The sequence below is a fragment of the Giraffa tippelskirchi genome, chromosome 1 (genome assembly GCF_054371585.1).
Source record: "Giraffa tippelskirchi isolate mGirTip1 chromosome 1, T2T-mGirTip1v1.2.pri, whole genome shotgun sequence".
Taxonomy (NCBI): Eukaryota; Metazoa; Chordata; class Mammalia; order Artiodactyla; family Giraffidae; genus Giraffa; species Giraffa tippelskirchi.
In genome coordinates, this window is record NC_137275.1 from 172668991 (window position 1) to 172692856 (window position 23866).

General features: G+C 37.8%; 1 long non-coding RNA gene across 47 annotated transcripts in view; it reads left to right on the plus strand.

Annotated features, from left to right (window-relative positions):
- The window catches only part of LOC145512531 (uncharacterized), a 1082988-nt gene that overhangs the window by 167015 nt on the left and 892107 nt on the right, over positions 1-23866 (plus strand). For 16 of the 47 annotated variants that reach the window (XR_014058605.1, XR_014058584.1, XR_014058609.1 and 13 more), the window contains 2 exons: positions 12688-12819; positions 13542-13650. The exons of 17 other annotated variants lie outside the window; for them this stretch is intronic. This is a non-coding gene — a long non-coding RNA (uncharacterized LOC145512531). Of the gene's footprint in view, positions 1-405; positions 491-12687; positions 12820-13541; positions 13651-17546; positions 17760-23866 lie in introns of all 47 variants that reach the window. 14 more of the 47 variants (XR_014058651.1, XR_014058590.1, XR_014058595.1 and 11 more) reach the window with 4 other exon arrangements.

Consider the following 23866-nt stretch of genomic DNA (forward strand, 5'->3'; position numbering starts at 1 on the left):
GTAACTATTAATATTATAATCAGAAAGTGAAACATTATTTTGACTCCAAAGGCATTAAAAAAAAAATCTTTTGGCTGTGCGCACAGCATGTGGGATCTTAGCTCTCCGATCAGGGATCAAACCCACACCCCCTGCATTGGAAGCACACAGTCTTAACCGTTGGACCATCATGAAAATCCCTTGACTCCAAAGGCATTTTCTTTCAGGGGTGAACAAAGAAACTTGGCAACCAGGCATGCACAGCTGCGATTGTGACAATGCTGCACTGTTCCCTTCTATGGCCCAGGACAATCTTTTCTGATGTACTCTTGTCACTTATCACATCTGATACAACTGTTATCTCTGGAAAACCTTGCTAACTTTTACTTCTTTCTTCTTTTTTTTTTGCTATTCGGTTTCTTTTAGTTTGGTGGAGAGGAAAAGAATTCAGAGAAGGATTAAAACGGTGTGTGGCTTCCTGAACCAAAAAGAAACCAAGCACCATATCTAAGTAGGTGGTGACTTAAAAATCGGAAAACTAGAAGCTATATAAAGGAATGCCCCCTCGTAAAAGCTTCAGTTTAGCAAAACAGTTGCCTTAGGGGGAAAAGAATCACCTGCCTAATTATCCTAAATCTTTATGAGTGAGACATGCTATTCACATCAGGGGGCTTGTTACTTAACTTTAATTCATTTTCTTTTTTTCTTTGTGTTTTCTGGTCCTGGATTAAATTCGAATCGATAAAATGCTTTTGCTAGCCGCATTAATGCCATAAAGACAGAGCTGTCTGCTGTCAGGACACACTTTTATTCTTTTAGAAAAACAGGCAGGAAATGATGAAAACTATTTGGAAACTAAGTAGGGGGGAAAAAGAAATAAATACAAATAATAAAAACATATTACTGCAGGCGATCTGTGAACAAGAAGGGGGAAAAACACCAAAAGATCCCTGGCTTTGATTCATACCTTCAGAGAGGTTTCCTTAATGACTGCTCTTTTGTGTCGCCAAAGCAGTGCTCATTTATCAGTCTGTGGTTTACTCCAAATCTATCAGGATGAAAATTCAAGGAGGATGAAGGTTAAATGACAGACATCCTGACTTGGAAACTCAAGAGTTGATAAATGTGTACAAAACTTGACTGAAAAGGCTGAGAGGGAAAAACATCTCTCTTTGGAGCCACTGAAAAGGAAGAGGTACTTTAGATGAGAGAATAGGGAGGCAGGTGGAGTCAGTTTCATACATATGAGCACATTTTACTTTATTTAATTTAATTTTTGTTTCATATTGGGGTATGATTGATTTACAATGTGTTACTTTCAGGTGTACAGCAAAATGATTCAGTTATACATATACATATATTCATTCTTTTTCAGATTCTTTTCCAATATAGGTTATTACAGAGGTAACTTGACTCAATATTATTTTATTTTATTGTTTATGTCAACTATTGAAGTTTAGTTGATTTATAACATCGTATTAGTTTCTGGTGTACAACAAGTTGATTTAGTTATATATGTGTGTGTGTGTGTGTGTGTGTGTGTAGTCTTTTTCATATTTTTTCCATTATGGTTTATCACAGGATATTGAATATAGGTCCCTGTGCTATGCAATAGGACCTTGTTCTTTATCCATTCTGTATATAATGATTTGCATCTGCTAATCCCAAACTCCCAATCCGACCCTTCCCAGCTTTCTCTCCTCCTTGGCAATGACAGCTCTGTTTTCTATGTCTGTGAGTCTATTTGTGTTTCGTAGATAAGTTCATTTCTGTCATATTTAAGATTTCACATGTAAGTGATATCATACGGTATTTGTCTTTCTAACTTATTTCACTTAGTATGATAATGTCTAGGTCCATCCATGTAGCTGCAAATAGGATTACTATATTTTATGGCTGAGTAATATTCTTGTGTGTGTATACACCACACACACACACACACCCCATATCTTCTGCATCCATCATCTACTGAGGGCCATTTAGTTTGTTGCTATGTCTTTACTATTGCAAATAACGCTGCTGTGAACATAGGGGTGCATGTATGGTTTCAAATTATAATTTTGTCCAGATATATGCCGAGGAGTGGGATTGCTGGATTAGGATTATATGGTAACTATACTTTTAGTTTTTTGAGGAACCCTTCATACTGTTCTCCATGGTGGCTACACCAATTACATTCTCATCAACAATGTAAGAGGATTCCCTTTTCTCTAGTCCTTCTCCAGCATTTGTTATTTGTAGATTTTTTAATGATGGCCATCCCGATTGGTGTGGGGTGGTACCTCATTGTAGTTTGGATTTGTATTTCTCTAATAATTAATGATGTTAAGCATCTTTTCATGTGCCTGTTGGCCATCTGTATGTCTCTTTTGGAGAAATGCTTATGTAAGTCTTCTGCCTATGTTTTGATTGGGTTGGTTTTTTGTTGTTGTTGTTATTAAGTTATATGAGCTGTTTATTTTGGAAATTAAACCCTTGTTGGTTGCATCATTTGCAAATATTTTTTCCCAGTCTATAGGTGTATATTTATTTTGCTTATGATTTCCTTTGCTATGCAAAAGCTTTTAAGTTTGATTAGGTCCCATTTGTTTATTTTTGCTTCTATTTCTGTTGCTTTGGGAGACTGATATAAGAAAACAGTAGTATTATTTATGTCAGAGAATGTTTTACCTATGTTCTAGGAGTTTTATGGTATCATGTCTTATATTTAAGTCTTTAAGCCATTTGGAGTTTATTTTTGTGCATGGTGTGAAGGTATGTTCTAACTTCATTGATTTACATGTGGCTCTCCAGCTTTCCCACCACCACTTGCTGAAGATGTTTCTTCATCGTATATTCTTGCCTCCTTTGGTGAAAATTGACTGTAGATGTATAGATTTATTTCTGGGCTCTCTATTCATTTCCATCGATTCTTATGTCTGTTTGGGGGGCACATTTTGTTTTAACAGTGCGTTTAATTATTTGTGAGTCAGATGGAAATTTTGAGCTGTCTCTCTCTTATGTATCAGTGCTGATAAACTTGTTTGATAAGTGTATTGTAGCCTAAAGCAAAGGGATTAATCATGGAAAAATAAGTTTTAACAAAATAATAAGATGTTTGCCATTCTTTCTTTCTGATCCCCAGGAAGCTTGTTGGACCCCACCATCTTCTCCCTTTCTCAAATGTATTTAGTCTCTCCTCCCTAAGGTGTGTTATGTGTTCAGTTGTGTCTGACTTTTTGTGACCCCATGGACTGTAGCCCACCAGGCTCCTCTGTCCATGGAATTTTCCAGGCAAAAATACTGGAATGGATTACCATTTCCTCTTCCAAGGGATCTTTCTGACTCAGAGATCAAACCAGTGTCTCTTGCATCTGTCGCATTGGCAGGCAGATTCTTTACCACTGTGTCACCTGGGAAGCCCCCATAAAATGCCCCTTGTCTATTGCTTTTGCTTGTCCTGACACATAGCACAATGTCTGGTATATAGCAGGTGCTCAATAAATGTTTGCTTAATTGAGTCAAATTTTATTTGGAGATGCTCTTGTATATTGTTGCCTCTAGGATATTGCACAATGATGAAAACTTTTTGTTAGACACAGCTCTTACATGGCTATTGAAATTGGTGTAGTAGTTAAGAATTTGACTCTAAATTCAGTCTCAATTCCCCCTAAGATCAGGAACAAGACAAGGGTGTCCACTTTCACCACTATTATTCAACATAGTTCTGGAAGTCCTAGGTACAGCAATCAGAGAAGAAAAAGAAATAAAAGGAATCCAGATCAGAAAAGAAGTAAAGCTCTCACTGTCTGCAGATGACATGAAACCCTAAAACCCTAAAAAAATAGTATCAGAAAATTACTAGAGCTAATCAGTGAATTTAGCAAAGTTTACAAAGGATTTAGCAAAGGATACAAAATCAATACACATAAATCACTTACATTTCTATATAATAATAATGAAAAATCAGAAAGAGAAATTAAGGAATCAACCCCATTCACCATTGCAACAAAAAGAATTAAATATCTAGGAATAAATTTACCTAAGGAGACAAAAGATCTGTACACAGAAAACTATAAGACGCTAATGAAATAAATCAAAGATGATATAAACAGATGGAGAGAGATTCCATGTTCCTGAGTAGGAAGAATCAATATTGTGAAAATGACTATACTACCAAACACAATCTACAGATTCAGTACTATCCCTATCAAATTATCAATGGCATTTTTCACAGAACTAGAACAAAAAATTTCACAATTCATATGGAAACCAAAAGGTCCCGAATATCCCAAGCAGTCTTGAGAAAGATGAATGGAGCTGGAAGAATCAACCTTCCTGACTTCAGATTATACTACAAAGCTACAGTCATCGAGACAGTATGGTACTAGCACAAAAACAGAAATATAGACCAATGCAACAAGATATAAAGCCCAGAAATAAACCCATGCACGTATGGGTACCTTATTTTTGACAAAGGAGGCAAGAATATACAATGGGGCAAAGACAGCCTCTTCAATAAATGGTGCTGGGAAAACTGGACAGCTACATGTAAAAGAAAGAAATTAGAACACTTCCTAACACCATACAAAAAGATAAACTCAAAATGGATTAAAGACCTAAATGTAAGACTAGAAACTATATAACTCTTAGAGGAAAACATAGGCAGAACACTTGATGACATAAATCAAAGCAAGATCCTCTATGACCCACCTCCTACAGCGAGGGAAATAAAAACAAAAGTAAACAAGTGGGACCCGATTAAACTTAAAAGCTTTTGCACAGCAAAGGAAACTATAATCAAGGTGAAAAGACAACCCTCAGAATGGGAGAAAATGATAGGAAGTGAAACAACTGACAAGGGATTAAGTTCCAAAATATACAAGCAGCTCATACAACTCAATGCCAGAAAAACAAACAACCCAATCAAAAAGTGAGAAAAAGACCTAAACAGACATTTCTCCAAAGAAGACATACAGATGGCTAACACATGTAAAGATGCTCAACATTTCTCATTATTGAGAAATGCAAATCAAAACTACAACGAGATATCACCTCACACCTGTCAGAATGGCCATCATCAAAAGGTCTACAAACAATAAATGCTGGAGAGGGTGTGGAGAAAAGGGAATGCTCTTGCACTGTTGGTGGGAATGTAAATTGATACAGCCACTGTGGAAGACGGTATGGAGATTCCTTAAAAAACTAGAAATAAAACCACCATATGATCCAGCAATCCCACTCCTAGGCATATACCCTGAGGAAACCAAAATTCAAAGAGACACATGTATCCCATTGTTCACTGCAGCACCATTTACAATAGTTAGAACATGGAAGTGACCTAGATGTCCACTGACAGATGAATGGATAAAGAAGTTGTGGTACATATACACCGTGGAATATTACTCAGCCATCAAAAGGAACACATTTGAGTCAGTTCTAATGAGGTGGATGAACCTAGAACCTGTTATACATAGTGAAGTAAGTCAGAAAGAGAAAAATAAATATCATATTCTAACGCATATACATGGAATCTAGAAAAATGGTACTGAAGAATTTATTTACAGGGAAACAATGGAGAAACAAATATAGAGAGTAGACTTATGGTCATGGGGAGAGGGGAGGAGAGGGTAAGATGTATGGAAAGAGTAACATGGAGGCTTACACTACCATATGTAAAATAGATAGCCAACGGGAAGTTTCTGTTTGTCTCAGGAAACTCAAACAGGGGCTCTGTATCAACATAGAGAGGTGGGATGGGGAGGAAGATGGGAGGGGAGTTTCAAAAGGGAGGGGATATATGTATGCCTATGGCTGATTCAGTTTGAGGGTTGACAGAAAACAGCAAAATTCTGTAAAGCAATTATCCTTCAATGAAAAATTAATTAATTAAAAATAAATTCAATCTCAGTGTGCTCTCAGGTAGTTACTTAATCCTCCTGGTTCTGTTTTCTCCATTTATAGTAGTGCCTGTCTCATGGGGTCTTTATGAAGTCTGAGTTCCTATTTACAGAAGTGCTTAGAAAGAAGAAAAAAATGATTATTCTGGGAGAAAGGGCATGTGTGGATAAAGCTTTTCAGACTGTGAAAGAATAAAAATCTGAAATTCTTTAAAAGGTGAAATTTATAAGTCTCTGTAGAAGTAAGAAAAAGAAAAATGAAGAATTTGCCCTGAATGATGCAGTCCTCTTCTCTACCCTCCAAAAATTAATCTCAGAAAGTATACTAAAAACATACAAAAATTACTTAGTATTTAATATTCAAACATTTTGTCCAAAAAGGACTTCTGTAGGGTCTAGCGTATCACCCACACATCATAACTGGTCCCCCAGCAAGACACATTTAAAAAGGATGACCTTCTGTTTGTAAATGAATGCATGGAGGAGGAGGTTTTCATGACCAGTTCCTTTTTAGAGCCAATACTAATGTGTTTATCTGATTCAGGGGTTGATTTCTAGGTTGGCTCACATCTTGCCAGTGGATTCTCTCATTTTTCCTTTCTCATATTAAGGAATATTTTGCCTAAGGAAAAGACTAGATCTTGAATCAGGATGATACTTCTTTGGCATTTCAAGCATGATAAACAAGCTTTTCACTGCTAATATGCCACTGCTGCTGTTCCATTTTTTTTTTAATTGCGTAGGTCATTGGGTTTGTCATTACTTCTGATTTATAGTAGGAACTTGGATGACAAATCCTTTGAGAGAGTACCACATGTGCACAAGTTTAAGCAAGATGCTCTGGTGATAGTTTGGAAGTGGTCACTGGGAAAAAAGAGTTGGAGAAGTGACTGACATTCATCTCTCTCCAGATTCCCAGTGCCAAGGCTCTGCCATGGGGCTGGGCGTGGTCCTATCACCCAAGGGAGGTGTTGTGGAATCTCATTGGTCCTGAGCACTGGATTGTTGCAAGAAAAGCGAAGGCCTCCCCACTTGGTGATTTTCATGCCATCCCCAAAGGCCAGGGTTTCCCTACAGACCATCAACAGGAAGGGAAGCACGCTCAGCATACTGTTCAGTGGCTTTCCTGACCCTCACTTGCCAATTTCCAGTCAAGGGAAGAGCCTTACTTTAATTTGTCCTCTTTTTCTTCAACTGTGTCATGAGAATCTATTCCTTTAAGTCATTTTCAGGAACGAAATGTCCTATATGATTTTCCAATATTCTCTTTTCATTTCCTTTGGAAGCTTTATATTACTTTCCTGTATGCAATTCAGGATCTTAGTATTTAGCTTATTTAGAGAGAGAAACAAAATATTATGATAATGACAGCCACCAATGAACAAGTAATAATAACAGCAGAGGCCTAAATACAAAAATTAATTAACACAAAACAGGCAAGAGGCCCAGCTGTCGTGAGCAATTTTGAAGGCATAACTTGAAACATGAAAGATGTTCAAAGGAAGACTTCAGTGGAGGGGAAAACAACACGTGCCATTAACATATTCACTGCAGATGTGAGCTTTGTTAGCCGCCTCTCTCTCTTCTTACCGTAAATCTGAGGTTGGTATTACAAGATCACATCAATTATGTCAAATTAAAAAGTGCCACGTGACCCAAGAGAGCTAGAGGGAGAATTTCACTGGTAAAGGCGTTGGGGATAATTTTATTAGCCTAATCTCAGTGCCATGTTATGTATTGTTCTGCTGTCCAGTTGTGAAGCTAAACCTATTTATTCTTTTATGTAACATGGTTTTATATTTAGACTTTTTCTATTTAGAGAGAAACTCCCTCTGCCTTTCAAATAAGTAGTAACAAAGCACTTATAATTCAGCAGAAACCCTTTATAAGTAATATGTTTATGTAATTGTCCAAATGGGTCACTTTGGAGAATGAAAGAGGATGCTATTAATAATTATGCTGGGACAACAGGCAGGAACGAAAACTGTCCCAGGTAAATCAGGAAGTGTGGTTATCTGACTCAAATAAAAGCACAGAGGTTAGATTTATATCAATCTTAAGAAGATAATGAAAAGGTTTATCAGATTTCTACTTTATATCTTACTGTATTTGGGGAGAGATAAGTTGATTTATAGTTGAGCCAACTTATTATATTTCACTGTACTTAGTCACTTAATTATAAGTCGATAATACTATATTTCTCTCCACTGAGAACCTTTCCTTGGTTCTTAACCAATTTCTTAATCTTCTGGTGTCTGCACACTTGATTTTACTTTCTTTCGATAATTTGTCCTCTCAGTAGAGAGTACTGGAATATTAATTTCCCCCATGATTCTCTAGCATGCCTGATGGTGTCTGAGGGTCTCACTGCAGCAGGCATGGGCCTCACACAGAGAACTTCTAGAATAATATTTGTAGTCTTCTAAGAATGACAGCAGCTGATTTCTGTGAAGGTGAAAACCTATAGTGCTCTGCTCTGTTTGACCATCCATCCAGTTGGTTCACTGATGAATGGGGTCATCAGCTCTCTCTCGGGCCCCTGAGAGCAATGCATTTTGGTCACAAGAGTTTGGCTTCTGTCTCACCTCTCTGTAAATGCTGAATCCCTGCAATCAGCATACGATGACCTTTGACCATTCAGGAGAATGTCACTGGATTAGGCTGAGGCCCCGTCTGTGCCATCCACTTAATAAAGAAGTAGAAATCTTCCCAAGATGCTGAATGGCTCAGTTTGACCTCTCTCTCTTGAACTTCGGTCTCTTTCATTATTTCGAATGGAGAGAGTGTGGTTGACTGCACACAATTGCTGACCATTTTATGAACTGAGAGACATCTGGCCTTGTTAAAATTGTGGGAGGACTGCTGAGGATGACAGACAATTCTCTTTTGGCTACTCTTGTTCCAGAGTGATTTGATAGTGCTGACTTTTCTGCCCACCTGGAAATACTTCTCATCTAAACTTCCACCCCAACTAACTCTGAGCTCTGTGCTGTACCTTGGAGACTTCTGGGGCTTTATTTCTAAGGGCCACTTTTTCAGAGAGGCTTCCATCTCGGCTGGAGGGAGGAAATTTTATGACCTTCTTTTTCCTGACAGCTGAAAACAGCAAGGGACCATTTAAACTTAGACATAAATAATTCAGCACTGATTTTCCTTGAGTTTCATAACCAATATTAGTTTCTTTCTCTTTCTGGTCCTTACTCCTATGTCCTTTACTGGGAGGAATAACTTTCCGCTTGTACCCACCATAGAGTTAGGCGGGTGGCATATTTGGGGCAGCGGCAAGGAGAAATTGATGATTTTTGGCTACAACCTTTTGTGTTCCCTAAAATGCTCATAAGCTTCTTCCTCCAATTTTAAAGCTACATGTCAAAGGGTTTGATTTTTTTTTTTTACTTAAAGAAATTTTAATGTTTTATTATAGTATGTTGCTGGGGCCATTTATCCCCAAGAAGAAAGTGCGTTTGTAATCAAGAAGGTCTGATATGGTTTTTATGGATGTTCTTCTCCACTAGGGTTGGGCCTTAGCTATTAGATCTCTGCCAGTTCATTCTTTGGTGGCATTAGTAATGTGGGTAACCAAATATGTTCTTTTTCACCTCTTGAATTTCCTTTTATAGTTAACTGATTGATGAAATATAAATAATTATGAAAATGTGGGCAAAAGAGCTAAGAGGAAGAAAAGATGCTGCCTCCTTTTCATCAACCTGCAATGAACTCTTTCCTTTTATAGACTACCTGTCAGTTCAAAAAATTATTTAAGAATTTCTGCATGACTCAGTGAGAAAGATTATTGAATTAACGCTTTAAAAGGAAGCTATGCTTTTCTTGGAAGGGGAAACTACAGTTCCAAGTTATTTTCTCTTTGATAGAAGTCAGATTTTTCTCTTTGATAGAAGTCTAATTTTTCCATTTTCTTGATCGTTTCCCCACTGCTTTCCTAAGTTTTCTTCCTCCTCCTCCTTTCCCTTTTTGCTTTTTTTAAAAAATCATTTATTTATTTTGCTGTGCTGAGTCTTAGTTACAGCATGCAGGATCTTTGATCTTCATTGTGGCATGGGAAATCTTAGTTTCAGCATATGAGATCTAGTTTCCTGACCAGGTATCAAACCTGGGCTCCCTGCATTGGAAGCGTGGAACCTTAGTCACTGGACCACCAGGGAAGTCCCTACCTCTTTGCTTCATATCATTATTGATGGCCTTCTGTATGCCAGGAATTCTCCAAGTTATAGAGCAGCCTAGGATCAGGGGTGTAGAGATGAGGATGAGAAAAACACAGTCCTGGCATTAAGTGAGTTGTCAGGAGAATGAGTGGAAAACACACTGTAGTTGAAGCAGGTGTGAACATTGAAGCCACAGGGTGGGAGGAGGAGGGTGAACTTTGCCTCAGATGGGAGAAGTTTTCATTGAGAAGGTGATGTTTGAGTTGGATTTCGATTAATGGGTAGGAACTACCTAAGGGTTGAGAGACATAGTTTAGAGGATGGAAACCTCATGGTCAGCTAATACAGCAAGACATGGTGTTGCAGAGTAAGAAGGACTTCCATTTAAGAAAGGCATTGTGGCATGCAGAAGGAATCCTGGCTGAAAGGAGGAACAGAGGCAAAGGTGCAGTGCCTGGAGAGCAGGTGGAATGTTTTTAGGGGTGACAGGAATGCTAGCAGACATTAGAAATTATTGCTAATGCTTGTGGCAATCAGGAAAAGTTTCTCTAAATAGACATATTTCAAACAAGAGAAAATGGAGGCTTAAGGAAGGCAAGTGCTTCAGCCAGAGTGAAAGAGCTGCTAAATGGCAGAGTCAGGACTCAAATTTAGATCTGTCTGACTCCAAAGCTAACCCTCCCTTCATCCACCAGTACAACGAGAGCAGGGACCTGGAAAAGGCAGAAGAGGCAGTTAGAAGTCACTTACTGCATCAGGTGACAGGCCAACTCCAAATCACAGTGGCCCCAAGCTGCAAGAACTCACCGTTTCTACAGAAACTCAAAACTGATGGAATATCCCCTCTGCAGCCTTGTCTTCCTGGCTTGTGTAACACACTTCTAGCTTTATTTGGCAGACTGTAGGCAAGGAGGGCAGGGGTGGGTTTCTGAGGCTATTAAATCACTCTTTTAGGGAATTGTGCCAGGGCTAAGTTAAGCTCGGCTGAAAGATAACTATCAAACACCAGTTCTTTAAGACAAAAAAAATTTACAAATGTCTCATGCCACAGGTCCAGTTGGGGTTGGAGGAGTGCCTTCCTCTGTAAAGTTGTCAGTCAAGGGCTCAGATGGAGACAGGTGCCTCCATGATCTTCTAACGCTGACTCCTCAACATATAGAGTGTTGGGATTAGCCTGTGCTGGACAAGAGTGTGCTGGAGGGTTGACCACTGGCATGAATGAGCTTCAGCTTATAAATAAAACACATGATTTCTGCTCACATATTATTTTCTGAGACCAATCAGGTGGCTACACATAACTTCTAAGGGCTGAGCGATCATAATCTTCCCTGTGCTGGGAAGGAGACAAGAACTAGATATTGGAGGGTATGAGTCATGTCTACCACAGGGGTACAGAAGTGACAGCACACTCCAGTATACCTCCTCTAAGACTGAAGCATAATGAAAAATTAATTCTAGATAGCTCAAAAGCAGGCGATTTTCTTATTTCTATTTATTGTCCTGTGTTCTCTACTGCCAAAGCCACTAGCTATGTGCGGCTGTTAAAATGAAAATTAAATTGAATATTTAGTTACTTAGTTGTACTAGCTATGTTTCAAGTTCTCAGTAGCCACATGTGGCCGATAGCTCCTGTGATAGAAAATGCAGATACAGAACATTTGCATCATTTCAGAAAATTCTATTGAACATTTCTGTCTTGACCAAGGATCCACAGGCTTACTCTGAAAAGGGCCAAATAGCAAATATCTGGGGCTTTGAAGGACATATGGTTTCTGGAGCAACTATTCAAATTTGCTGTTGTAATGTGAAAGCAGCCACAGGCAATATGTGAGTGAATAGGCAGAGTTCAGATAAAACTTTATTTAAAAAACAGGTAACTGGCACGATTTGGTTCATGTTCTGTTTATTTTCCAACCTTGGCCTAGACCAGTTGTCTTCAGTGGAAAGAAGAGCCATTTTTACATGACCAATGAATATGGTAAAAAACAAAAAATGAGAACTTCAGCTTGTATCTATATTCAAAATAAAATTTATTCATCTTTACTTATACCCTTTATTCAGATTGGCACTGGCTCCTTCCTTCTTTCTTGGCCCATTTGCTGAGTGGTCACATGTCATGTACGTCAGGTAGGAGTTTCCTACCCAGGGGCGTATACTGTACTGCTCACAGGCGTTTTTCTTCCTCTTCTAATACATTGTGATGTAAAGCAGACTTTGTAGCCTAGTTGTGTGATGCTGTAAATTATATTGCTTCATTTTAAGTATGATAGCCCTCACAAAATGAACAAATGGTTTAAAAATACTTCTGCAGAGACACCACTGGGTATTATGCTATTGTTTCCTGCCTCACACCACACCCTGCTTTGGGCCATGGGAGTTGGGAGGCTGTAAATCACATTTCTGCGTTGTTAGTGTGCTGCTTCAGGTTTTCTGCCAAATAGAAAGGCAGGAAGCAGGAGCAAGAACTTGATCCTTCCAGTTTGTCTGCTGATTTTGCCATCGCCACCCTAGTTGGTTCCAGTGGCAACTGGTTACATTTTCCAGCTTCATTCCACACTCCCAAACCAGCAGCTTCATGCCCCTCATTATCATGCTGGTGGCAACACCAGCCAGGCAGCGCCCCTTCCTCAGGGGTGTGAGTCTTGACCTGTGGACCCTTCCTCCAGGCACCCGAGGAGCCAGCGAGCTGTCTCGGAGGTCCAGGTCCCCAGACGTCTGGGTCTGTTAAGCTCATTTTCTTCCCTTTGATCCCTGGCTCCAGGAGTGGATGGAAGCTGCTTCCTGAAGTTACTATCTCTGTGAGTAGAGTCTTGTTTTTCCTTTTTCAGTCTTCCAATACCCCTTGAACCAATTTCTTCTATTAAATTCTCTGCTAAAATAACTAGAATGGTTTATTTATTGCTTTGACCCTAATTTATAGAGACACCACGAGTTGACTTCATCTTAATAACACGAACATATCAGTAAAGAAAACAATAGTGTTGACAAAACAATGACCATCTAATCAGATGAGTAATAAATTAAAAAAGGATGATTGAAAATGGATAGCCATCCACTACTGTTAATGATGAATCTCACCCTAAGGTTGTATTGTTCCCTGAGATATAAATTAACGGTAATAATTCAAAGCACTTAAAAGGATGATTAAAAATAAAACAATAAAAACATGAAGAAAAACCTGTAGAATTTTTAGTGATATTTAAAACAAGAGATACTTGATCTTTTATTAAAATTTACTTTATGTTGGATGTTTAGAAACATCTTTTGATGTTTAAAGAATAGTTTTCTGCATGCAGGCATTATTTATTATTCTACTTGATTCACTGCTATACTCTCAGATCTTAGAGCAGTATATGGCATGTAGTAGTTAATAGAGTTGTTAAATTAATAGTAAAAAATGAAAATTTCACATATTGGGAAATTCCCTATTCTTGTAGTTATGGTAAAAATGATTAATGTTATGTATGGCAAATAATATGGCGGTAAACTAATATGCATTCCCTTGCCTTTGAAAACCCAGAGAAAACATTGCTGATCATTTGAAGAAACAAGTATTAGACCAAACGTGGAATGTTTGCTATATGTAGCTGTTTTATAATGCAATTGGCTTTATCCTGTCTCAGTTTATGGTATGTATTAGATTCTCTTTCAGTTAAAAAAAATGACTTTGTGATCCATAGAAAAGAATATATTCAGTAAGATATTTTGTATAGATTAACTGACTTCTTTAAAACAATTATTTTCTGGAAAAGCTGTTGCTGCTTTGACTAGAATTTTAGAAAAATAAAGGATTCTGAGGGTAAAAGCCAGAGAAAGAACCACAGCTGAAACTCATTCTCTGCACCATTCGTAAACAGAAACATTGCAGCAAAGACGTTGAAACCAGATATGACCAAAATACTGCATCATGCCATTGATGTGGCTACTTTTTTCTTTTAAGTAAGACTTTTAAATAATGCACCTATCAGTGTAATTCTAATGAAATGGAGAGTGACCATGAAAATAATTTAACCATATGGAAGTTTATTCTTGACCCTGTGGCAAATTGCCTAAAAGAAATGTAAAACTATAAAATGAGCTATGCTTTATTCTTTTACAAACACAAATGATCCAAATTTGCTGACTTTTAATATGATAGCAAGTAGCTCTCCCCAGTGCGTTACTTAAAAGATATTTAAAAAATATGCACTCTTAATTGGTCCCTTCAGTGGAAAGGTACTGTTTTAATAGTGAATGAGGAGTTAAATGGAGAAGGCAATGGCACCCCACTCCAGTACTCTTGCCTGGAAAATCCCATGGACGGAGGAGCCTGGTAGGCTGCAGTCCATGGGGTCGCGAAGAGTCGCGAAGAGTCAGACACGACAGAGCGACTTCAGTTTCACACATTGGAGAAGGAAATGGCAACCCACTCCAGTGTTCTTGCCTGGAGAATCCCAGGGACGGGGGAGCCTGGTGGGCTGCTGTCTATGGGGTCGCACAGAGTCGGACATGACTGAAGCGACTTAGCAGCTGCAGCAGCAGAGAAATTAAATGCTTTTCAAAACAAACCCATGTTATAGAAATAACACTTTTGAAAATGGCATTTGGGTAAGTTATAATTGTTATGTGATTTTATTACTGAAATGGTCAAAATAGTCAGTATACTTAAAATTGGAAAGAATGTTTTCTAACTTGTTGAACAATATCACATGTGTTCAAAACAATTTTTTAAAAATAAGAATGCAATACTTTCAGTTTGTTCGTGAAAACTAATGATTGAATTCAGGGAGGATAAAAAATGTACTTGCTAAATGTTCACACAAATCTTTGCCTAATTGAAGGATGAGATTGAAAAACATGTCAGATCTTAGTAAGTGTGAGGAGCTTTTCCATTTGGATCTACATACCATCCTGAAGTATGGTTTTTAAGAAAGACAGCCAAATATTGAAGTAAACTTGTTAAAAATTGATATTTTAAATATCGTATTTCAAAGTGTTAAGCTTGGGTTTTCATAGATAATGAAATATTTTAATCACATCATTCTTACTAGAAATATCTGTTATGTTTTAGAGAGAATAAATATACCTTTATATTAAAAATTAAAAAAAATCAAAGGATTAATGTACATTATACATCAATAATTGAAAATATATGTTGTAACTTCTGGGAGGATCCTCATCTATTAGAATAAGTATATACACTGAACAAGCTAGTTGAGAGGAAAATATAGAATAATACAAAATATATGATCAACTTGAAATAAGACAAGAAGGAGAGAAGAGGATCATAAATATAGAGAAACAAATAGAAAGCAAATAGTAAGATGGTAGATGTGAACCCAAATATATCAGTGCTTTTATTAAATGTAAATAGGTGAAATACTCTTTTGTTGACTGGATGGATAAAAAGCAAAATAGATCAATTCTACTTTACAAAAAATAGACTTAAAATACAAGGGTGCAAAAAGAATGTCACAAAACAGAACAAATCTAATTTTGTATGCAGTGTATCATCTCTGTCTTTGGTCTCTCTCTCTGTTAGTGTATCTCTCTCTCTAAATGTCTATTTACCTACCTACCTACCTACTTACTTGCCTAGCAAAGACAAATCCAACCTAGGAAATTTTAGCATACCTATCTCAGTAACTGAAAGAGCAAAATGCCAAAAATCAATAAAGTTATAAGATTTGAACAACATGTGTAATATGCCTGATACATGTATATAGAATCTTATACCTACAAATGACAGAATATAAGTTCAATTCAAGTGTACATGGATCATTGACACAATTATAGATCAAGTCTCAACAGATTTCGAGGGATTTAAAACATTTAAATTCCACAGCAAAATTAGAAATCAAGAAAAGATAACTAAAGAAATACTTGTATGTTAAGCATTTTTAATTATCTGTGGATCAAAAAGTAAGTCACAACATGAACTAAAAACATATTTTAAATTGAATGATAATAAAAATGGCATATCAGAACTTGTGGAATATAGCTAGAGCCATATATGGAAAATGTATAGTCTTAAATGAGTGTATTAGAAAAGAAGAATGGCTAATGATAAATTATCTAAGAGTGTTCTTTTATGAAGTCAGCAAGAGAGTAGCAAAGTAAAAGTTACTGAGTAGAGAGAATAATAAAGTTAAACTTATAAAAATAATAAAAATTAAAGTAATATACAACAGAGAAGAATCACAAAGCCAAACAGTTTTTTGAGGAGACTAATAATATTTGTAAGTCCCCACCAGATTTTTCAGCTGTCAAAAGACAGAACAACAGTTGAGGAATGAAAAATGGTTCATCAGTATACAGTTTAATGTAGTAATTTGAAGATAGTGATATGATAGAAAAATTTGTGGAAAAATACAACCTATAAAACTGACACTAGAGGAAATAGAAAGCTCCACACAATCGTTTTTTAATAAAACATTGAAAATATATGGAAGACATCAATAAATGAAGGAATTGTTCTCATGAATTGGAAGACTCATGAGATGTCAGTCTCTCTAAGTTGATCTATAGATTCAAGTCTATATTTGTCAAAACCCAGAATGTTTTTCTTTTTAATGTGTGCTTGTGTGGAAATTAAGAACCTAACCTAAAATATTTATGAAATGCAAAGGACCAAAAACAGGGACTGTCTTGAGTAGTTTGAGATGATTTTATTCATATGAAGAAGTCTAGTAATCAAGACAGTGTGGTATTGATATACTGCTATATAAATATGTTAATGGGTTAGAATACAGTCCAGAATCAGGTCCATGAATAAATGTAGACTAATTTATTACAAAGTTTGCAGTTAAGGTCTCTGGGGAAAGGAGAGTTTTGTTTTCAATAAATGATGTGCCAATTATATATCCATATGAAAAATAGGAAACCTAACTTCTACCTCATACCAATGCAAAAATCAATCCAGGCAGATAGTAGACATAAATAGTAAAGCAGTAGTCAATAGCTTAAGAGAATAACTTCATGACCTGAGAGTAGGCAAAGATTTTTAAACATGATACAAAAGCACTGACTCTAGATGAAGAGATCGCCAAATTTGATCAAAGCACATCAATTTTAAGAATTTCTATGTATAAAAATGTCCAATTTAGAGATTGAAAAACACCAGCCACATTTGGAAGGAGGTACTTGAAATGCAGATAACCAAACAAGGATTTGTATGATCAGTTCCTATAAATCAATAAGAAAAAGACAAACTAGTGGAAAAATGGGTCAGAGACCCATAGCAGCCCTTCACAAAAGATGATCTTCAGACAAAAAGTAAAGATACAGAAAGGTTCTGAATTTCATTAGTAATTGGGAAAATGCAATTTAAAATCACAGTATTAAAAATACTGTGAATATTGAAAATCTCAATTCACGAGAAAGGCCAGATTTAGAGACTAACACTAATAAGAGTCGGAGAAGATGTAGAGCAGCCAGAGTTCCTATAAGTGCTGGTAGGAGTAGAAGTTAGCCAACCACTCTGGGAAGTATTTGGCAGTATCTACCTATATGTACATAATTGCTGACTGAGTAATTTCACTTTTAGGAACAAACACAACAAAAAAGGATGCTTATGTTAGTGACGGGATATATAAGATATTCATAGCAATATTTTTTGAAAACAGAAACTGAGAAGGACTCATCTTCATCAGTGGAAGAATAAATAAATACATTTTGATATATTTACTTAGTGGAACTCTACACAGTGATGTAAATGGACAAAGTACTGCTACGTGTGTCATGGATTAATCAAACAAATGTAAGGTTTGGCAAAAGGAATTAGAGTCAGAATATGTATTATATGTTCAAAAGCGAGTTAAAATTAATCTATGTCATCAACTGTCAGAATATTTATTACTTTGGTAACAAAGATATAGAAGTTTCAAAGGGACACAAGCAAGGCTTCTGGGGAGGTGGGGAAGATACTGTTCTCTTTCTTGGTTAGGGCAGTAGTTATATGGATGTGTCCAATTTCTGACAATTAATCAAATGATAGACTTGATATTATCATCTATATTCTTTAAAATATTGATTTTAAAAGTAGAGAAATGATGGAACATTAGGCATTAGAGTGTGCATATGAATTCTTTCACATCCTTGTACTTCTCTTTAAACAATCCTCCTTCAATTTGTTCTAGCTGTTCAGTGTGGGTTTGGGTTCTTGGAAAAATGCTGTATAGTGGTAGTTGTGTGTCCTCTGTGGCCTGATGAAACCATGACTCCTGTAGGGAGATCTGTTAAGAATTCTGCTGGGAAAATTCCCTGGTGGTCCAGTGGTTAAGTCTCCATGCTCCCACTGTAGGGGGCGAGGGTTCCGTCTCTGGTCCGAGAACTAAGATCTCACATGCCATGCGGCACAGCCAAAACAAAGAGAGTTCTGCTGGGGTGTCTGCTGGGAGACATTGGAACTTGGTGCAGAAGGAAGTAAAACTTAACTTGGGGCTGGTGTTTGAGACCAAGTGGTTTTGGTAAAGTTGTCTAAAGACTTGAAATTGAGTTCTGGGAAGTAGTGGTAGGTACAGCAGTCACTGTATTTTCTATAATTCTCTTGTTCTTGTTCAGAAGTTTTTGATGAGTTAAATGTAGGGTGTTATGTAAGAAGGAGAAAACAGCTTGCTATACAAATTGCTGAAAAAATTGAAGAAAAATGCAAAGTTATTGACAAGCTTAGCCTTTAAAAAAAATGAGAGTATGAAGAACTAGAATTATCTTTAAATGGTCTCAGCCTTTAAAGAGTGTCATCAAAATTCCAACTCTGGAGGAAACTTAGGAAAACATGGAATGATAAACTTTGAACTTAAGTATGAAACATACTTCCTTGAAAAAAGTTGAGAGAAGAGAAATCCAAATTCTCAGAAAAAAGGTGAGTTGATGGAAGCCATTATAAACATGAAGAGGACATAAAAGCCATTCAATGAGTGGCTTTCCAAATAGAGCATTTGGCAGCAAGCGTTTTTCCTATGGTCTCTCCCCAGTGAATGAGTTGATCTGAAAGGCAGACTTCTCTTGGGCTCTCACCGTTGCATTCAGAGTATGTTCACTTGCCTCCCACTTTAATATGAGGTCCAGTGATGCCATTCCATCCAAAGAAACATTCATGGGAAAGAGATTTGCTTTTGACTTTTCTCCTCCAGGAATATATTTGAGTGCTGAATTTCCCACCATTCAAGGTTACTTTAACAGATTTCCTGGGGCATCTTATCCAGTCTTAGCAGTGAGAGATGACTATCCAGCAAGAAGTTTCTCTCATCATTTTCCCCATTGGCTGGATCTCGCTCTACCACCGTAATTTAAATTTAGAAGTGCATTATCAGCAGGGTTGACCTAACCTTCAAACAAACCAATTACAGAACATCTGCTGCTGCTGCTGCTGCTAAGTCGCTTCAGTCGTGTCCGACTCTGTGCGACCCCATAGACGGCAGCCCACCAGGCTCCCCCGTCCCTGGGATTCTCCAGGCAAGAACACTGGAGTGGGTTGCCATTTCCTTCTCCAATGCATGAAAGTGAAAAGTGAAAGTGAAGTCGCTCAGTTGTGTCCGACTCCTAGCGACCCCATGGACTGCAGCCTACCAGGCTCCTCCGTCCGTGGTATTTTCCAGGCAAGAATACTGGAGTGGGGTGCCATCGCCTTCTCCGTATAGAACATCAGAGCCCCATCAAGAGGCTTAAATACTTTCTTTCCCCTACCTTGTTTCAAAAGGAGTTTTAAATGGCTCCCTTTCATTATCAGCTTATGCAACTGCTATTTAAGTGATTTTTACTTTTTTCTAAACTAAGACCCCTACAGTTACATAAAACATACTACGTTGAGAAAGAGTTATGGTTTTCAGGGTAGATACGCTTGTAAATATGCTTTGTAAATGAATCTGATGAGTAAATTTCTGTGTATTTTATAATGTGAAAACATTTGATTTTAATTTAACCAGTTCATTATACTTTAAATATTAAATGAGCAAAACATACAGAATTCAACAGATATTTTAAACTCTAAAGGCTGCTTTTGAATGTCAAGAGCTATATTTTACAAGTTCTAATATGAATGTGAAAGGAAATTATTCTTAAAAATCGTATAATATAAATTAGAAGTAGACATGTAAGAATTTTTTATTTTAATATTTGTTGGGTGAAGTATAGGCATTTGGAGATTATGGTCCACATATCTTGTGATATCTCCTTTAAAGCAGTATTTCTTAAAGTGAGTTTCAGAGGATACTGGGTCCAAATGATGTTCAGAGAGATAAAAAAATGCTCTCTGGTCCAAAGAATGGTGGGCTGGAGCCAGCTTATATTAGATGAATTGACCATTAAATGTTCATGAATTTATTTTTATTTTCTTATTACATAAATTTGATTTAACTTTTTCCAGTTTCATTGAAATGGCAACCCACTCCAGTGTTCTTGCCTGGAGAATCCCAGGGACGAGGGAGCCTGGTGGGTTGGTGTCTATGGGGTTGCACAGAGTCGGACACGACTGATGCGACTTAGCAGTAACAGCAGTTTCATTGAGATATATAACTTTCTTAGATATACAACGTGATGATTTGATATATGTGCAGATTATGAGATGATTAATGCAATGTTATTTAAATTGTCTATCAGTTATGAATATTTTGTTTGTGTGGTAAAAACTTTATGATCTACTCTCTTAGAAACTTTCAAGTATATAATAAGGTATTGATCTTTGTATATTGATTTTGTATCCTTTAACTTTGGAATTTCACTTATTAGTAATAGCAAGTTTTTAGTGGAGTCCTTAGGGTTTTCTATGTATAAGATACGTCATCTTTGAACCCAGTTTTCCTTCCTCTTTTCTGATCTGGATATCGTGTCTTTCTTTTTCTTGACTGATTGCTCTTTGAGGACTTAGAGGACTAGGTTGAATAGGAGTGGTGAGAATGGGCACCCTTGTCTTATTCCTTGTCAACGTTTTACCATTGAGTATAATGTGAGCTATAGGTTTGTTCTATGTATGCCCTTTATTGGACTTCCCAAGTGGCCCTAGTGGTAAAGAACCCGCCTGCCAATGCAGGAGACATAAGAGATGCAGGTTCTATCCCTGGGTCAGAAAGATTTCCGGGAGGAGGGCATGGCAACCCACTCCAGTACTCTTGCCTGAAAAATCCCATGGATAGAGGAGCCTGGTGGGCTACTATCCATAGGGTTGCAAAGAGCTGGATATGACTGAAGCGACTTGGCGCACACACACACCCCCTTTATTATGTTGCAGTACATTTTTTTCTATACACAGTTGTTTGAGAAGTTTTATCATGAAAGAATGTTGAGTTTAGTTGAATATGTTTTCTATATCTGTTGCTATGGCTATATTATTTTTGTCTTTCATTCTGTTAATGTGAAGTGTCATACTTACTGATTTGAATATGTTGAACCATCCTTGCAGTTTAGGCTTGAGTTCTACTTGTTTATGGTGGATGTTTCTTTTAACGTGCTCTTGAATTCTAATTTGTTAATATTTTTTGAGAATTTTTACATCTATATTAATCAAAGCTATTGATCTGTGGTCTTTTTTTCTTGTAGTGTTCTCCTCTGAATTTGATATCAAGGTAATGCTGACCTCATAGAATGAGCTTGTGAATATTTCCTCTTCTTCAGTTTTTTTGAAAGAGCTTGAGAAGGAATGGTATTCATTATTCTGGAAATATTTGGTGAAGTTCATTTGTGAAGCCAGCTTATCCTGGCTTTACTCTGTTGGGAATTTTTTTTGATTATTGACACAATGTCCTTGCTCATTATTGGTTTGTTTAGATTTTCTGTTTCTTCATAATTCAGTTTTGGTAAGTTATGTGTTTCTAACAATTTATCCATTTCTTCTAGGTTTTCCTAGAAGAATTTATTTTCTTCTAGGACAATTTTATTTTCTTTATAGGAAAATTTTATACCAATACTAATCTCTTATAATCCTTTGTATTTCTGTGGTTTCTGTTGTTATGTCTCTTTTATTTAGGATTATTTATTTGAGTCCTCTTGGTTTTTTTTTTTTTTTTTCTTGGTTAGTCTAGCTAAAGCTTTGCTAATTGTATCTTTTCAAAGAAGCAACTCTTAGCTGTGTTACTCTTTTCTATTGCTTTCCTATTCTTTATTTCATTTATTTCTGCTCTAATCTTTATTATTTCCTTGCCTCTGCTAACTGGATCTACATCGAGGCAGGGTAGCTGAATGGGTTTCCTGATTGCGTGAGGTTTCTGCTTGTGTTCCCTGGTGGGGTGGTGTCAGGGGTTGGATTCCCTGATAGGGCAGGGCTGCGGGATGTGCTCTGCAATCAGGCAGGGCTGCAGCCTGTGCCCCAAAGTTGAGCATGCCTGCAGACTGGGCTTCATGATCATGGAGGCTATTGGCTATGCTCTGCTGTTGGGTCAGGTCACTGAGAAGTCTCTCTGGTTGGTGGGGTAGCACACTCTTCTTTGTGATTGAATGGGGTCACGGGTGGGCTCCCTGCCTGAGTGAGACCACATGCTGTGTTCAACAGTTAGGTAGAGCCGTATGCTGAGCTCCGATGATGGTTGGGGTTTTAGGCTGTGATCCATGGCTAGGTGGTACTAGAGACTCGGCTCCAAGGCTGCTGAGCATCATTGTTAATGCTCCCTATTTTTATGGGCCTAGAGGATACTATCACTGAGTATTTGGACAGAGCTGCTGACTTAGATCCCTGCCTGAGTGGCCCTAGAATGTGCTGCATGGCTACTGGTCATCTGGAGCAGCACTTCCCACAGGCGTGGAGCTAGAGGCTATGGTCAGAAGTTGAGTGGGATTGGGAATTTGCTTTCTGCCCTGGTGGGGTTTTAGACTGGGCTTGATGCTGGGTGTGGTCTGTTGGCTGGGGATCCAAATCAAGCTGAACTGCTAACTGAGCTCCCTGAGGCCACTGGGCTGGCTCCACGAAAATGCAGAACCTCTGGTTGAAATCTCTGCTTGAGTGCTGCTGTGAGCAGGAATACAGTTCAGTAAGATCACTGCAGATGGTGACTGCAGCCATGAAATTAAAAGACGCTTGCTCCTTGGAAGAAAAGCTGTGACCAACCTAGACAGTATATTAAAAAGCAGAGACATTACTTTACCAGCAGAGGTTCATCTAGTCAAAGCTATGGTTTTTCCAGTAGTCATGTATGGATGTGAGAGTTGGACTATAAAGAAAGCTGAGCACTGAAGAATTGATGCTTTTGAATTGTGGTATTGGAGAAGACTCTTGAGAGTCCCTTGTACTGCAGGGAGATCCAACCAGTTCATCCTAAAGGAGATCAGTCCTGAATATTCATTGGAAGGACTGATGATGAAGCTGAAACTCCAATACTTTGGCCACCTGATGCAAAGAACTGACTCACTGGAAAAGACCTTGATGCTGGGAAAGATTGAAGGCGGGAGGAGAAGGAGATGAGGATGAGATGGTTGGATGGCATCACCAACTCGATGGACATGAGTTTTAGCAAGTTTCAGGAGTTGGTGATGGACAGGGAAGCCTGGCATGCTGCAGTCCATGAGGTCACAAAGAGTCGGACATGACTGAGCGACTGAACTGAACTGAAGATCTGAGTGCTGCTTACTGTAAGCTTAGCCTCCCTTCTTAACTCTTCAGATTCCTTAGTGATCCCTATGATGAGATATTTGAGAGGGTCTCCCAGGAAGGGTCCTGCAGTGCTGGGGAGGCTGGATGTCCATCCTGGGTTCTCTTTTTCCCACGGAAGAAACTGTAGACCTGGGGGGCCCTGTCTATATGATGCTGGGCTGATCTGGGGAATGGGGGATTCATTAAAAATGTAGCTGTCTTTCTTACCCTTATTATGTGGTCATCCTAGGTCTCTGTTGTCCAAGGTGAGTACTTCAGCCTTACCCCTATTTCTGGAACTTTCACAG